This window comes from Hyla sarda, chromosome 8 (assembly GCF_029499605.1).
Source record: "Hyla sarda isolate aHylSar1 chromosome 8, aHylSar1.hap1, whole genome shotgun sequence".
Classification (NCBI taxonomy): Eukaryota; Metazoa; Chordata; class Amphibia; order Anura; family Hylidae; genus Hyla; species Hyla sarda.
In genome coordinates this window covers 163,928,196-163,944,753 of record NC_079196.1, presented here as the reverse complement: position 1 = coordinate 163,944,753, position 16,558 = coordinate 163,928,196, and the positions used below count along the sequence as shown (strand labels likewise).

Genomic DNA, 16,558 nt, shown 5'->3' with positions numbered 1-16,558 from the left:
GCATCTAAAGGGTTAATGCCGGGCATCGGTCTTATTGGTGATGCCTGGCATTAACTCTGGATCCTGGCTGCTGATAGCAGTCGGAACCGAGCTGGTTTGAAGTACGCTCAGCCTGTGAGCGTGCTTTAAACACTAGTAACGGGACCAGGGTATATAGGTACGCCCCTAGTCCTTATCGACATAGGACGTAAATGTACGTCCGGGTGTCCTGGTACTTAACGCACCAGGACATACATTTACGTCTTATACATGACCGCAAGCAATGGAGCGGTGCTCGTGTCATGCGCAGCCCGTCCCAGCTGCTATCAGCAGCCAGAGACCCGCCGGTAATGGCGCACATCAGCGATCACATTTGTGTGCCATTAACCCCTCAGATGCTGTGATCAATACAGATCACGGCATCTGTGGCAGTGCACGCTGCTGCCGGGATCCGATCACCTGTAATGGCGGACGGAGGTCCCCTCACCTGCCTCCGTCCGTCACATCAGGTCTTGGAGTATAATAGAAATTATTAGAGAGAGAAATGCGTAAAAATTAAAATGAGCAACCTAATTTACTAAAGTATAACTGGCTATGCTTATGTGGGCCAACAAATATCTCTACTGATCCCCCAAGACACATATACATCTGTTCAGCCCAGGGGTGTAAAAATCCTATCGCACGATGCCCGGGACATGCAGTTTCGGGTGAAGGGCAGGTGATTTCTTCAGGCATTTAACCCTACTTTGGGCTCAATGCTTTAAGAGTTCACATATGACGGGGCAAGCAGTCTTGCCCCATCACTAAACGTTATAGTCCGCAGCTGTATGCTGCAAACTATAGAAAGCTGCACATGATGACAGCCACCGCTGGGCCCGCCAAGATGCTGAGCCCGCTGAAGCGCACCAGGGGACGGAGGACCGGTAATGCATAGCAGGGGATCAAATATATGAGTGAAGAGGGGTTGGTGAATGAGTGGGTGAATAATGTAGCACAGAAGGTGATAAGGGGGGGGGGGGGCTGAAATAGAATGGCACAAGGGGCATCAAGGGGGGGGGGGGGGAGAATACAATGGCACAGGGCATCAGAGGGGGATATAATGGCACAGGGGGCATCGGGACAGAATATATTGACACGGGCATCAGAAGGGAGAAAATAATTGCGCAGGGGCATCAGAGGCTGGAATATAATGGCACGGGGAAAAATATAGCGCAGGAGAGCATCAAAAGGGGAAAGATGTGGCACAGGGAGTAATAAATGGGGGTGGGGTGAAATGGAACAGCGGGGGATGAAATGGCACAGGGGGTAGCAGCCACATTTCTAGTGCTGATACTGGTATTATGTTGTGCATTGTCGACGCAAAATGTGATACATACAGTTGGCGGTATAGCAAGGAATGTGTCACCACAATAGTTTGGAAAGCTCTGACTTAGGGGGTATAAATTATTTATATGGGAGTTCTACCTGCCTACCTGATGGGGTTATATCTATCTGGGGGCCTGTCTACCTACTGGGGTAGCAGGGGAGCTCTACCTAATGGGGGTCATATCTATCTGGGGCTCTGTCTGAAAGACCTACCTTTCTACCAACTGGGGGGACATATCTGGGCATTTTTTTTTATTTACCTACTGGGGAAGGCCTACCTGCCTACCAACTGGGAAAACATATCTGGGGCCCTATTTACATACTGGGGAGCCCTACCTGCCTGCCTGAGAAGGGGACATCCCTACCTGAAGGGGGAACTACCTACTTAACCCCTTGCTGCAAAACACAGTTTCTAAACGGTGCTGCGGCACGGGAGGGTTATGAAACGAGCTCAGGAGCTGAGCTCACATCATACCTGCACAGTCCCAGCTGCTATCAGCAGCCAGGACCCGTGGCTAATGCCGGACATCGCAGTTCAAGGAGATGTCCGGCATTAACTCTTTAGACGCGGCGATCAAAGTTGATTGCCGCGTCTAAAGTGAAAGCTTCCTGGCAACTCAGTCGGGCTGATGGGGACCATCGCGGTAAAATCGCAATGTCCCGATCAGCTAGGACGCAGAAGAGGGGTGCCTTATCTGCCTCCTGCACGTCCGATCAGCGATTGATTGCTCCAAGCCTGAAATCCAGGCTTGAGCAATCAACCGCTGATAACACTTATCAATGTATTGCAATGCAATGGCATCGATCAGTGTATTGAATAAGTGTACTGCATGATATATTCCCCTATGGGGGCTATAACATTGAAGAAAAAAATTTTTTTTTAAAAGGTAATGAAGAGGATTTTACCCCTAATAAAAGTTTGAATCTCCCCCTTTTTCCCATAAAAAACTGTGTAAACAAATATAAACATGTTTTAATCGCTGCATGCATAAATGTCCGAACTATAAAAATATATAGTTAAACCACATAGTCAATGACGTATGCACAAAAAAAAATCCAAAATAGCGTATTTTTGGTCACTTTTTATACCATAAAAATATAAATAAGCGATCAAAAAGTCTGATCAAAATAACAAATGGTACCGATAAAAACTTCAGATCACAGTGCAAAAAATGAGCCCTCATACCTCCCCGTACGTGGAAAAATAAAAGTTAGAGGGGTCAGAAGATGTAGTTATGATTTTTTTCAGAAGTACGACAAAATCAAATCTATATTAAGGCTACGTTCACACTGCCGGCTGTATCCGGCAGTGGGAAGCCCGTTATTTTAGGATCGAGAAAATAACAGCTGCTATTGAATATGATGGGGTTCATTGGGACCAGTTATTTGCCGGTATACTCTGGCAAAATGCAAAAATAATATATATATATATATATATATATATATATTATATGTATATATAAAAAGAGGAAGTTTGACGGCCGAATTTGCCGGAGCATACCAGCAGTGTGAAAGGGGCCTATGTAGGGTATCATTTTAATCGTATAGAACTATAGAAGATAAGGTGTCATTTTTACCGAAAAACGTACTGCATAGAAACGGAAGCCCCCAAAATTAACAAAATGGCTTTTTTCTTCCATTTTGTCGCACAATTATTTTTCCCCGTTTCGACGTAGATTTTTGGGTAAAATGGCTAATGTCATTACAGAGTAGAATTGGTAGCACAAAAAATAAGACATAAGGGTTATGATTTTTAAAAGGTAAGGAGGAAAAAACTAAAGTGCAAAAATGGAAAAACGCTATGTCCTTAAGGGGTTAAAGGGATACTCTGGTGGAAACGATTCATTTCTAATCAACTGGTGCCAGAAAGTTAAACAGATTTGAAAATGACTTCTATATGAAAATATTAATCCTTCCAGTATTTATCAGCTGCTGTATGCTGCAAAGGAAGTTTTATATTTATTTTCTGTCTTACCACAGTGCTCTCTGCTGACACCTCTGTCCATTTCAGGAACTGTCCAGAGCAGGAGAAAATCCCCAAAGCAAACCTCTCCTGCTCTGAACAGTTCCTGACATAGACAGAGGTGTCAGCAGAGAGCACTGTGGTCAGACAGAAAAGAAATATAAAACTTCCTCTGTAGTATACAGCAGCTGATAAGTACTGGAAGGGTTAAGATTTTTGAATAGAAGTAAGTTAGAAATCTTTTTAACTTTTTGGTACCAGTTGATTTAAAAAAAAAAACTGTTTTCCACAGGAGTACCCCTTTAAATGCAGGTACTACAGCTCCCAGCATGGAGCGCACGCTGCTCCATGCTGGGAGCTGTAGTACCTGCATTAATAGATTGCAACAGGTGTCAGAAGTACACTCGCTGTGATCTGTCTATTAATGCAGGTACTACAGCTCCCATCATGGAGTGTGCTCCATGTTGGGAGTAGTAGTACCTGCAGTTAAGCACAGATCACAGCGGGTATGACTCCTGACACCCGATGCGATTGTCCTATCTATTGCAGACATGTGGAGCGGCTCTCTACAGCGCTCGCATCTCTGCTCTGTACTGCGGCCGGCCACTCACTCATATTTCCCTGTGAGAGAAGGATTGGCTGCAGCCATCTGGCCAATCCCCACTCTGGGAGGAGAATTTGAATGAGTGATGTGAATTTCTATTCACACCACTGGCCGGCCCGGAGTATAGTGCAGAGATGTGAGCGCTGTATACAACCGCTCCGCATCTCTGCTATATTATGGGCGATTGCATCGGGTGTCAGGAGTGACACCAGGGCTATATGTCTATTAGTACAGGTACTACTACTCCCATCATGGAACAGTGTGTTCCATGATGGGAGTAGTAGTACTACCTAAAAAATAAAACAACAAGTGAAACACACTTTATTAAAAATGTATAAACATTTTGTTAAATACATTTTTTCCCACATCCCTTTTTTTTTTTTTTTTTTTGGGTACCCAACTAATTTTGAACGCCAAAGGGGAAAAAAATATAATTTCCACTCAAATGCAAAAATGCCAGACGCAGGAAATTGCATTTGCATTTTTTCCATTGAAAAAAACGTTGCAATAAAAACCAAGTGGAAACCTTAGCCTAAGGGGAAGAATTGTCCTTGAGATAGACAATAGGGAAGATTTATCAAAACCTGCCCAGAGGAAAAGTTGCTAAGTTGCCCATAGCAACCAATCAGATCGCTTCTTTCACTTTTGAAAAGGCCTCTGAAAAATGAAAGAAGCGATCTGATTGGTTGCTATGGGCAGCTCAGCAATTTCACCCTCTGGTCTGTGCGCAGATCTGCACTCAGCCCTGTGCAACGACTTCCACCGAATGAAGAAAACAGGTGATCCAGCACTTAAAGGGGTACTCTGTCTGAAAAAAAATTTTTATTTTTATTTTTTTTTTAAATCAACTGATGCAAGAAAGTTAAACAGATATGTAAATTACTTCTATTTAAAAATCTTTAAGGATAACTCCGGCCCTGAAAATCATATGATAGATAAATCTCTCACCTATCAGTTAAACTTTCTTTTATGAAAATCGATCCAGCCACAATCACCGCCATGGTAAAATAAATTATTCTAGGCTCTCATTCTCACTTCTCTCAGCCCCCCCCCCCACCCACCCTCACTGTACACCTTTATACCTTTATCTTTTATCCCTTCCTCATCGCTCTATTTACATTCTCTTTTCTACCTTTCTTATCTCTCTCTACACCCGCTTATGTTATCCAATCTTCATCCTTTATACTCATTCCACTCCTATTTTCTAAATTATTTCCCTCCCTCTAACTTTACTCCCACTCCCCTTTATCTCCCTCCATATGCATGAAGTGTGCTCTGTGTCTTGGCTCACTGCTCTTACAATGACACAGCAGCGGCACTGCAATTGGCCAAAGGATCGGGGAGTGAGCTAACAGAGCTCAGCACTGCTCAACAGTGGCCAATTATCCGGGACGGGAAGCAGAGAACAGTCCCGGAGCATGCCGGGTATGCCGAGACTTCAACCACAAGATCTCATTCAAGTATTTACTGCTACACCTGGAGAATACAAGACACTGTACTGAGGCAACTGGAGGGCACACTGGAGCAGCCAGGGGGGGGGCAGGGGTTTCATGGGGGTAAGACTGCTGCATTGCTAGGGCAAGTTTTATACCCTGCACATCAGCTGGTCAAAACATGCCCCCCCTCCATTCATCTCTATAGGAGAGGCGGAGACACAGGAATGATGTGTATCTGCCTCTCCCATAGAGATGAATGGGGGGGGGGGGGGGCGCATGTTTGTACCTGCTATGTGCGAAAAGTCACACACAGCAGTTTAGCCGGACCCTGTACAGGAGATCACAAGGGGTCCGACCGCTGGGACTCCCCGCGATCATTTATCCCATATCCTGCAGATAGGGGATACATTTCTTAGCACTGGACATCATTTTTAATGCCTTGTAGCTCTAAGGCTGCTTTCACACTAGGAGCATTCATCCGTTATTAAATGTCCGTTTTCTGTGTGAAAACTGATGTATAATAACGGATGAAATAACTAGGGATCGACCGATTATCGGTTTGGCCGATATTATCGGCCGATATTCACGATTTTGGACATTATCGGCATCGGCAAATACCTTGCCGATATGCCCCGCCTCCCTGGCCAGAGACTGCCGCCGCTGCCCCATTGCCTCCCCCATCCCCGTTTTTTTAATTACCTGTTCTCGGGGGTCCGCACTACTTCTGGCTCCTACAATGTCCTGCGCTACAAATAGCCGATAACTTATACCAGAATATTGGTATAAGTTATCGGCTATCAGCCTGAAAAGTCCCAGATTATCGGTATCGGCCCTAAAAAAAAATCAATATCGGTCGATCCCTAGAAATAACGCGTTCTAACGGATGAATAAATATTCATCCGTTAAGACCCGTTATAACATCCCTCATGTAACACCTCTGCCTCCAGTCTCCCACAGCCGGGACTAATACTACTTCCATCATGGAACAGACTTGTTTCCATGATGGAAGTAGTAATTCCCAGGCTGCGGGAGTCTGTAGACAGCTGGGGAGGCTACATTAGTGTTTGTACTACTACTCCCATCATGGAACAGAGTCTGTTCCAAGATGGGGGATGTAGTACAGGGGCTGAGGGATTGATCGCACCAGGTTTCACTTCCGAGACCCGATGCGATCAGAAGTTCTCATTAATGAGCCGGCTCATTAATAAATGTATACCCCCCGCCGGCTCATTAATAAATGTATACCCCCCCCCCCCCCCCTGCCGGCTCATTAATAAAATGTATACCCCACGCCAGTGCAGGTATAATGTACTCTCGCAGCGCTGCCATGAATGAAAAGCATTCTTGCAGCAGCCGGCAGTCCGAGAGAGACGCTGTGGGGTGCAGATAACGCTATATGTCTGCTCCCCAACGCTTCTATATACATATACCCCTGCAGGGCTATGAATGAAAAGTACCACTGCTAATAGAAATACTTCTCATTCATTGCGCTGCAGGGGTATATGTATATAGAAGCGCTGGGGGGTGCAGACATATAGCGTTATCTGCACCCCACAGCGTATATATATCACCTCTGGGCTATGAATGAAAAGTATTTCAATCAGCAGCATTGGGCCGCCTGCAAGAATGCTTTTCATTCATAGTGCAGCGGTGACATATGTATATAGATGGCAGCGCTGCGCGAGTACATTATACTTGCGCCGGCAGGGATATACATTTATTAAAGGAGTACTCCAGGATAAGAAAACTTATCCCCTATCCTAAGGATAGGGGATGAGTTTCAGATCGCCGGGGGTCCGACCGCTGGGGCCCCCAGTGATCTCCTGTACGGGGCTCTCGGCTCTTTGCAGAAATAGCTAATTTCAACCACCGCATGATGCAGCGCTCCGGCTCTCCCATAGAGATGTATTGAGGGGGCGTGTTGGCTGCCGCGTCATGCGGTGGTCGGACACAGCCCCTGGCCGCTGACTGTCAGGGCCCCGTACGGGAGATCGCGGGGGGGCCCCAGCGGTCGGACCCCCTGCGATCTGAAACTTATCCTGGAGTAGTCCTTTAATTCGCCAGTGGGGGTATACATTTATAAATGCGCTGGCGGGGAGTATAAATTTGTTAATGCCCTGCGGGGGGTATGTTATAAATGCGCTGGGGGGCTAGATATATAGGCTATATGTCTTCCCCCCCCCCCCCCTGCAGCGCTATATATCTTGCCCCCCACAGCACTTTTAATAAAGATATGCCTCCCTGCTAGTCACAATGTTCATTTTTAAATCTCCCGCTGAGAGCACTGAATGGCTCAATTCAGCGCTCCCTGCGGGGGATTCAAAAATGAAAGTTAAAACACACATACATCGCAGGGTTGTGCTCCCCTGCTTAATAACTTCGGATCGCATTGGGTCTCGGTGCGATCAATCCCTCAGCCCCTGTACTACAACCCCCATCATGGAACAGGGAATTACTACTCCCATCGTGGAAAGTCTGTTCCATGATGGGAGTAGTAATAGTCCCTCAGCACTGCAGTGAATGTCCCATTATTTCTCTCGTCACAACTAAAGGCCGTTATTCATGACGGGCTATAACGGTTCATAACGGGTAATAAAAAAATCCCATAGACCTGAATGGGATTGTTTAACGGCCGTTTAACAAGGGTTTTCTGACGGACGTTTGTAAAGGATGAATTTTTTTAGTGTTAAAGCAGCCTAAGAATCCAAACTTAAAAGGGGCACTGCACTGGAAAACATTTGTTTTTTTAGTCAACTGGTGCCAGAAAGTTAAACAGATTTGTAAATTACTTCTATTTAAACATTTTAATCCTTCCAGTACTTATCAGCTACTATATGCTCCACAGGAAGTTCTCTTCTTTTTGAATTTCCTTTCTGTCTGACCACAGTGCTCTCTGCTGACACCTCTGTCCATTTCAGGAATGGTTCAGAGCAGGATAGATTTGCTATGGGGATTTGCTTGTACTCTGGACAGTTCCTAAAATGGACAGAGGTGTCAGCAGAGAGCACTGTAGTCAGACAGAAAGGAAATTTAACCCCTTAAGGACCCAGACAATTTTCAGTGTAGGACCCAGAAATTTTTTGCACATCTGACCACTGTCACTTTAAGCATTAATAACTCTGGGATGCTTTTACCTTTCATTCTGATTCAGAGACAGTTTTTTCCTGACATATTCTACTTTATATTAGTGGTAAAATTTTGTCGATACTTCTTGGTGAAAAATTCCAAAATTTGATGAAAAAAATTTAACATTTTGCATTTAAACTTTGAAGCTCTCTGCTTATAAGGAAAATGAATATTCCAAATTATACATTGATTCACATATACAATATGTCTAGTTTATTTTTGCATCATTAAGTTGACATGTTTTTACTTTTGGAAGACACCAGAGGGCTTCAAAGTTCAGCAGCAAGTTTCCAATTTTTCACAAAATTTTCAAAATCGACATTTTTCAGGGACCAGTTCAGTTTTGAAGTGGATTTGAAGTGCCTTCAAATTAGAAATACCCCACAAGTGATCCCATTATAAAAACTATACCCCTCAAAGAATTCAAAAGGTTTGTTAACCCTTTAGGTGTTTCACAGGAATAGCAGCAATTTGAAGGAGACAATTCAAAATCTTAATTTTTTTACACTCGCATGTTCTTGTAGACCCAGTTTCTGAATTTTTACAAGGGGTAAAAAAGGAGAAAAAGCTTCCTAAAATGTGTAACCCAATTTCTCTCGAGTAAGGAAATACCTCATATGTGTATGTCAAGTTTTCTGTGGGTGCCCCAGAGGGCTCAGAAGGGAAGGAGCGACAGTGGGATTTTGGAGAGTGAGTTTTTCTGAAATAGTTTTTTTTTTTTGGGGGGGGGGGGGGGGGGGGCGCATGTCACATTTAGGAATCCTCTATGGTGCCAGAACAGCAAAAAAATTTAATAAATAAATACCCACATGGCATACTATTTTGGAAGCTACACCCCTGAAGGAACAAAACAAGGGGTACAGTGAGCCTTAAAGGGGTACTCCGGCGCTAAGACAACGCTCTGTCCCCGTGAACGCCAATAATCAGACCCGGAGCAAACATGCTCCAGGGACTGATTCTAACGGGGTGCTGCGTGCAAGATCACGGGGGTCCCCAGTGGCGGGACCCCCACGATTAGGCATCTTATCTCCTATGCTTTGGATAGGGGATAAGATGTCTTAGCGCCGGAGTACCCCTTTAACACCACAGGTGTTTGACAACTTTTCGTTAAAGTTGTAAGTGTAAATTATTAAATTTTTATTTTTTTCACTAAAATGCTAGTTTTCCCAAAAATTTTACATTTTTACAAGGGGTAACAGGAGAAAATGCCCCCCAAAATTTGTAACCCCATCTCTTCTGAGTATGTGTGGACATCAAGTACACTGCAGGTGAACTACAATGCTCAGAAGAGAAGGAGTCACATTTGGCTTTTGGAAAGCAAATTTTGCTGAAATGGTTTTTGGGGGCCATGTCGCATTTGAGAACAGCCAGAACAAAAAAAAACACATGGCATACTATTTTGGAAACTACACCCCTCAAGGAACGTAACAAGGGGTACAGTGAGCCTTAACACCTCACAGGTGTTTGACGACTTTTTGTTAAAATTGGATGTGTAAACGGAAAAAAAAACGCTCAGAAGAGAAGGAGCGCCAATGAACTTTTGGAAAGAAAATTTTTTTGGCATGGAAGTCGGGGGCCATGTGAGTCTTCACCCCCCCCCCCCCCCCCCGTGGTGCCAGAACAGTGGACCCCCCCACATGTGACCCCATTTTGGAAACTACACCCCACACAGAATTTAATAAGGGGTGCAGTGAGCATTTACACCCCACTCGCATTTGACAGATCTTTGGAACAGTGGGCTGTGCAAATGAAAAATTACATTTTTCATTATCACGGATCACTGTTCCAAAACTCTGTCAGACACCTGTGGGGCGTAAATACTCACTTTGTCCCTTATTACATTACATGAGGGGTGTAGTTTCCAAAATGGGGTCACATGTGGGGGGGGGGTCCATTGTTCTGGCACTATGGGGGCTTTGTAAACACACGTGGCCTACAATTCCTGACAAATTTTCTCTCCAAAAGCCCAATGGTGCTCCCTCTCTTCTGAGCATTGTAGTTCGCCAGCAGAGCACTTTAAGTACACATATGGGATATGTTCTTACTCAGAAGAAATGGGGTTACAAATTTTGGGGGTCTTTTTTCCTATTTTCCCTTGTGAAAATAGAAAATTTAGGGTAACACCAGCATTTTAGTGAAAAAAAAAAAAGTTTTTTCTTCATTTTTCCATCCAACTTTGAAGAACTTTTATTAAACACCTGTGGGTGTTAAGGCTCACTATACCCCTTGTTACATTCTGTGAGGGGTGTAGTTTCCAAAATGGGGTCACATGTGGGTATTTTTTTTGCGTTTATGTCAGAACCGCTGTAAAATCATCCACCCCTGTGCAAACCACCAGTTTAGGCCTCAAATGTACATAGTGCGCTCTCACTCCTGAGCCTTGTTGTGCGCCCGCAGAGCATTTTGCGCCCACATATGGGGTATTTTCGTACTCAGGAGAAATTGTGTTACAAATTTTGGGGGTCTTTTTTCCTTTTACCGCTTGTGAAAATAAAAAGTATGGGGCAACACCAGCATGTTAGTGTAAAAAAATAAAAAAATAAAAATAAAAAAATGTACACAGGATGATGTAGATCCCAACTTTTCCTTTCATAAGGGTTAAAGGGAGAAAAAGCCCCCCAAAATTTGGAGTGCAATTTCTCCCGAGTATGGAAATATCCCATATGTGGCCCTAAAATGTTTCCTTGAAATACGACAGGGCTCTGAAGTGAGAGAGCGCCATGCGCATTTGAGGACTAATTTAGGGATTGCATAGGGGTGGACATAGGGGTATTCTACACCAGTGATTCCCAAACAGGGTGCCTCCAGCTGTTGCTAAACTCCGCATGTCTGGACAGTCAGTGGCCGTCCGGAAATGCTGGGAGTTGTTGTTTTGCAACAGCTGGAGGCTCCATTTTGGAAACACTGCCGTACAATAAGTTTTTCATTTTTATTAGGGGGGGGGGGGGGGGACAGTGTAAGGGGTGTATATGTAGTGTTTTAGCCTTTATTATGTGTTAGTGTAGTGTAGTGTTTTTAGGGTACATTCACACAGACGCAAGTTTACAGTGAGTTTCCCGCTAGGAGTTTGCGGTGAAAAATTTGCAGCAGCTCAAACTTCAAGCAGGAAACTTACTGTAAACCTGCCCGTGTGAATGAACCCTGTACATTCACAGCTGTTTCAAAACTACAACTCCAGCTGTTTCAAAACTACAACTCCCAGCATGTACTGACAGACCATGCATGCTGGGAGTTGTACTTTTGCAACAGCTGGAGGCACACTGGTTAGAAAACCTTCAGTTAGGTTCTGTTACCTAACTCAGTATTTTCCAACCAGTGTGCCTCCGGCTGTTGCAAAACTACAACTCCCAGCATGTACTGATCCCTGAAAGGCATGCTGGGAGATGTAGTTATGCAACAGCTGGAGGTACGCAACTACAACTCCTAGCATGCGAGACAGCTGTTTGCTGTTTGGGCATGCTGGAATTTGCAGTTTTGCAACATCTGGAGGGCTACAGTTTAGAGACCACTGTATAGTGGTCTTAAACTGTAGCCCTCCAGATGTTGCTAGGCAACTCACCAGCTTCCGTAGGATCCAGGGAGCCACATCGCCATCCTCTGCTGCCACCGATCACCGCCGCTGATGGGTAAGTGGATCTTCGGCGCCGGTCCTCCTTGGTTTCCCCGTTCTGCCCCGCCTATTGTGGGTGGGCAGAACGGGGAAACCGAAAGTTAACCCGACCCCCCCCCCCGCCGCCGATCTGCTATTGGTCATCGCTTCTAGACGACCAATAGCAGGGATTGGAGGGGTGGCACCCCTGCCACCTCACTCCTATCCCTTCAGGGGGATCGTTGGTGTCTTGGACAACAACCCCTATCCCCCTTATTTACCAGGTCTTCATAGACCCGTAATAGCCGTAAATCGCCGGTGTGAATTCACCGTCGATTTGCGGCGATCGCCGACATGGGGGGGGGGTCTGAAGACCCCCCTGGGCATTTGCGCGGGGTGCCTGCTGATTGATATTAGCAGTCACCCCAGTCCCCGCCCGGCGGGGACCGGAATTTCCACGGACGTACTGGCACGTCATGGGTCCTTAAGACCCAGGGTCCCATGACGTAGCGGTATGTCATGGGTCCTTAAGGGGTTAAAAAGAAAAGAATTTCCGGTGGAACATATAACACCTGATAAATACTGGTAGGATTAAGATTTTGAAATAGAAGTAATTTACAAATCTGTTTAACTTTCTGGCACCAGTTGATTTTAAAAAAATATATATTTTCCAGTGGAGTACCCCTTTAAACAGTTTTAGTACATTCTTCCCCACAAATCCAACTAGATCAACATCTGTGTGGAGTCTAAGGCTACGTACACCAGTCCGGATGGAAAATCTCTGTGTGAATATTCCGGAGACTGTGGGCGCTGGCATAATATGCCAGTGCTAGGACCGCACAGGAATGCGCCATTTCATAGACTGCTATGCATTGCATGCGGCGTCTGCAGAAAGAATGACCAGGTTAATTCTTTCTGCGGACAGAGAAGCCAGAAATTCAGCACAGTGCAGCAGAATCCCGTTCAAATGTGCAGATTTTGCTGCAGATATTGAAAAGCGGATTTTGATACCCATTAAAGTCAATGGAGGAGATTTATTAAAACCTGTCCAAAGGAAAAGATTCCCAGTTGCCCACAGCAACCAATCAGCTCGCTTCTTTCATTTTTAACAAGGCCTCTGCAAGATGAAAGAAGCGATCTGATTGGTTGCTATTGGCAACTGGGCAACTTTTCCTTTGCACAGATTTTGATATATCTCCCCCAATGGGTTGCAAAATCAGCTGCAGAAAATCTACAGCAGAATCTGCACATGTGAACGTACATTGATTCTCTAATTTAGACGGACAGACTTCAAATATGCCAGATTTGTCACAGTGACAATGATAAATCTGGTGCAGCTTCAGGGTGCCTTCACACTACGGAGTCTCCGCTTGCAGAATTCCGCGAGTGGAGATTCCGCCTGGCGGTCGCTGCCGAAGTTGCTTCGGCGCTAGGGCTGCGGGGCACTGAGCCGTCACCATTGACGGCTATGCAGTGCTCGCAGAATCCGCGCAAATAATGAACATGTTCACAATAATGTTAAGTTCACACCGTGGAATTCCGTAGTGTGAACATGGCCTTAGGCTCTATAGTTTGCACATTCCAGTTTACACCAACCTCTAGCTGGCTTACTTGTGGAGCAAAGTGAATTTTCCTGTTCTTTGTGGCACACACAGCAGAATACATGTGTCTCATTTGCTATGCAACAAACTTCTCAGGTTATTTGGGATGTGGGGGTGTCATGGCTGCCAAACTGAGCACAATCAGCATAAACATAAAGGGAAGATTTATTAAAACTTGTGTAGATAGTGATGCAGTTGCCAATAGCAACCAGATTTTTTTTTAAAGGGACTTCTGAAAAATATATAGTTGCACCACTCTTCCTCTACACCAGTTTTGTTAAATCTCCCCAATATTCACTATAAAGAGATCATTGACCCCCCCCCTTACAATACATCTCCGCCAATTACTTGTTAATCCTCGCTCAATATATAAAAGCTTCTTCCTTTACTGTAATAGAGATCGATCTCCTAGAGCCCAGCTGAGCCTGTGTTATACACGAGTTACACTCAGCAGGAGGGCGGGCTGGTGTACACAGCAGCAGCCAATCAGAATGGACGAGCAGCCGGCTGAGCCAATGATGAAGCCGGAGGCGTGTCTCAGACTACCTGCAGGCACTGATCCCAGCTCTGCCATCATGGAGCTGATAGGAAAGTAAATGTCACTATAAATGACCATTCCCATAAAGTTATTACAACTTCCCTCCCTTCCTCCACTTATAAGGAGCTACCAGGAAAAGAAGGAAGGGATACACAACTAGAACATCCTACAATTCCCGCACATTATCCCAGAGCTATTCCCATCACCTGTACAGGAGGCCACAATGACCGGTCCGCCCTCTCAGTCCATATACTAGAATACAGGCACAGTACAGTGATAGATACACACATCGCATACGGACCAGATCTCCCTATAGGCAGGCGCTATATCCGGACCCCGCTACCTGATGTGAGGGAGACATCAGCTGGATACAGCCGCAGCCGTTTGCTTCCTCCATGTGACTGAACTTTCCCCACAGAGACATTAGAAGAACAGTCCGACATTACACGCGGCGCCGAGCGACATCCACTCACCTGAGGGCAGAGAACACAGCGCACAAACTCCGAACTAAAGTGTCCCTGCGGCTTTTCCTGTCCTCCTCCCCCTGTGACATCAGCACACACCCTCCATGTCACCGGCTCCCCCGCCTCCCTGTGACGAGCCGCTCTCCAGCACATCCCCGACCAGGGCTCGGCCAGATGTATCAGAGCACATAACGGGAAAAGGCGGGAAACTGCTGATGTGACTGAGATAGGTGGACGACATGTCCTGTACTGAGGAGACATCCCTGGAGCCCCCTTCACTCACCTACCATGGGGGTATATCCAGGTGCTCTATAATGACAGTCAGTGGCGTTGCTATGGCTGGTGTCACCCGGTGCGATAGAAAATGGTGTCACCCCATACCTACCCCCCCCCCCAGTAAGTTTTTAGCCTGTCGTGACAGGTGCCACTGATGTAGAGCAGTGTGAAAAATTCCAGTATAATAATCAAATATACCAATTGCCAAAGAATGGGAAAGCGCTAAAAAAGGTTTCACCAATTAAAACTACAGCTCCCAGTTTGACCTAAGCAGTGGTGAGGTTATGCTGGGTGCAGGCCCGGTGCTGTCATAAGGCAAACCATGCGTCCGCTTGAGGGCGCATGGACTCGCAGCTGATGGGGGTGGAAAAATGAAGACTTTTTTTTTTTTATACTAAGATCCCCACCTGTGCGCCCCGCCGCCGCACAGCAGAGGTCACTGCCACCACTCCATCCTCTCTGGTTTTATTGCTGCGGCCCACCGAGATTCCACTGCGGCACCACTGTCACTTCAGGCTGCCCTGAGGGGAGGGGGAGGGGGGGTTCCAGTGTGTCGGTCCCATACCTGTCACACACTTTGCAGTTGCAGTCCGGCCCTGCAGTTGCACAGTGAGTGACACTTGCAGCTACATATAGTCTGGAGGTGCATTACTTACTTCTATGCTGCACCTCCAGACATCTTGCTGTATCAGGTCAGAGGGGAGGAGGAGGGGCGTAAGCAGCAAAGTGGCCTGAGAGGTCAAAGGCTATCAAGCATGGAGGCTGCCTGTGCCATTCCTCCCGTGCCCTCCTCCTCTTCATCACCTCTGAATGCTCTGATGCTCTCCTCCTGGCTGCAGACCCCCTTCATAGCTGTCCTTGAATGAAGGGAGTGAAGGTTAGTGTATTACAGTGGGCTCCAAACTATGTACCTCCTGCTGTTATAGACTACACCACTTAGCATGCCCAGAAAGTCTTTGGCTCTCCAGGCATGCTGGAAGTTGTAGTTTTGCAACAGCAGGAGGTTCATAGTTTGGAGACCACATGTGCCAGAGGCACCCCCCCATCATCAAGGAGGTTGATCCTGCTGATGGATGATGGGGGTGCTACTCACAGGAGGATGATCCTGCTGATGGATGATGGGGGTGCAGCACCCCCATCATTCATCAGTAGCGCCCCCATCATACATAAGGAGGATCATCCTCCTGGCAATGGCACCCCCCAGAGCCTCTCAGCACCCCCTTTCTCCCTGTTACATTAAAACATTAAATCAGTGTTTCCCAACCAGGGTGCTTCCAGCTGTTGCAAAACTACAACTCCCAGCATGCCCGGACATCCAAAGGCTGTCTGGGCATGCTGGGACTAATAGTTTTGCAACAGCTGGAGGCACCCTGGTTGGGAAACACATTAAATACACAGTTTTGCAGAGAGGTCTCACCAGCTCACCAGTCTCTTGTCTTCACTTTCTCCTCTTCCCGGGCGGCTCCAGGTCCAGGAATGTCCGGGGGTTGGGGAGGAATTTATCCCCCATGCAAACGCGGAGCACATGAGGCAGGGACACGTCGGGGGAGGGAGCAGACGTGCGCACGGCACTTCTGTTCCCAGAAAGCATTGCAGGTCTTAAAGAGGCAGCTTCCT

At 46.2% G+C, this 16,558-nt stretch overlaps 1 protein-coding gene across 7 annotated transcripts in view; it reads right to left on the bottom strand.

Moving 5' to 3' along the window:
• Nucleotides 1-15,424, bottom strand: part of CARHSP1 (calcium regulated heat stable protein 1) — a 97,863-nt gene extending 82,439 nt beyond the window's left edge. For 2 of the 7 annotated variants that reach the window (XM_056533726.1, XM_056533730.1), the window contains exon 1: nt 14,675-14,780. The gene's annotated coding sequence lies outside the window, so the exon portion shown is untranslated. Of the gene's footprint in view, nt 1-14,544; nt 14,630-14,674; nt 14,781-14,948; nt 14,970-15,348 lie in introns of those variants that run through there. The other 5 variants (XM_056533728.1, XM_056533732.1, XM_056533729.1 and 2 more) reach the window with 5 other exon arrangements.
• Nucleotides 15,425-16,558: the final 1,134 nt, after the last annotated feature.